The sequence below is a fragment of the Psammomys obesus genome, unplaced genomic scaffold, assembly GCF_907164565.1.
Source record: "Psammomys obesus unplaced genomic scaffold, mPsaObe1.curated_primary_1811, whole genome shotgun sequence".
Taxonomy (NCBI): domain Eukaryota; kingdom Metazoa; phylum Chordata; class Mammalia; order Rodentia; family Muridae; genus Psammomys; species Psammomys obesus.
Genome location: NW_026596057.1, coordinates 29,231,384 through 29,232,632, shown reverse-complemented (window position 1 = coordinate 29,232,632; position 1,249 = coordinate 29,231,384). Strand labels below are relative to the sequence as shown.

Genomic DNA, 1,249 nt, shown 5'->3' with positions numbered 1-1,249 from the left:
GTCTAACTGCCTATGTCTTTATCAATTCTTAAATTAAGAAATGTTTCTCCTGCTATGAGCTGCCTATGATCCATATTCACCACTATGCTTTCTGCCTAATAGGTTTGACATAATAAATTCAATGTAATTTTAAAATTGCTTTACTGTTGTACTATATTGTTGCTTTTAAAATTCGTAACTCTTAAAAACCTAAAGGCCTTTGTCTCCCAGTGCCACTCTTTGCTGACCGGCAGGGGTGACCCCATTGCGCAATGGTTAATAAACCTCTCGCTTTTGCAACAAGTCGTGGTCTGGGGGAGTTTCTGGGAAGGGTGCGATCTTGAACTCTTGAGCTGTGAGATCCCAGGTCTTACAGTTGTTCTGTTTTTTGTTACTTGTTTTGCTTTTTGAGGCAGGGTTTCTCTGTGTAGCCCTGTCCTGAAACTTGCTCTGTAGACCAGGCTGGCCTTGAACTCACAGATATCCTTCTGCCTCTGCCTCCTGAGTGCTGGGATTGAAGGCGTGGGCCACCACTGCCTGGGAAATGATTTATTATTATTATATGTGAGAAAGCGTCTAAGAAGAGAAACCTAGTGCTCACTTCGGCAGCACATATACTAAAATTGGAACGATACAGAGAAGGTTAGCATGGCCCCTGTGCAAGGATGACACACAAATTCGTGAAGCGTTCCATAATTTTTAAACTGTAACTAATATTAAAAAAATTTAAAAATAATAAAAAAAAAGAGAGGCATATTTCAGTAGTGGCAGCAGCACTGGCCTCACAAAAAGAGGAACAAGGCTGAACAGTGAGCTGCTATCAGGTTAGATAAACTATGGAAATAATCGAAGAACAGAGGCCGTTGGACATGAATAGGTTTGGGACTAAGCCAATGAGTAGCAAGAACCAAGAGCAACCGCTGGAATGCGGAATATGGCGGGGACAACCTAGAGCCCTGCTCTCTCTGCAGCTGGAAATGGAGGCAGGCCAACCCTGAGCTGTCAGAACAGAGGTAGGAAACTGCCAACTAAAGGCAGTGCTGGTTGAATTCACAGAGGTCAAACTCGTCTCCAAGAGAGAGCAAAAGTTTTGGCAATTTAGGATTGGATGAGGAAGCTATAAAGTAAGATAATTGGTTAGTCTTAGGTGTTCAAGCTTGGCCAGTCCTGCCAAGTGTGGATGCAGCTGCAATTTAAGGTGGGGTGGTTAGCTCATCCTTGAAGATTAGGGGCTGCGGACTTTTGGCTGGAGGTCAAAAGCTACTCAGAA

General features: G+C 43.5%; 1 non-coding gene across 1 annotated transcript; it reads left to right on the top strand.

Annotated features, from left to right (window-relative positions):
* Window positions 1–572: 572 nt before the first annotated feature.
* Window positions 573–679, top strand: LOC129689534 (U6 spliceosomal RNA). The gene has a single exon (XR_008722135.1). It is a non-coding gene; the product is annotated as a U6 spliceosomal RNA (small nuclear RNA).
* The last annotated feature ends 570 nt before the right edge of the window (window positions 680–1,249 follow it).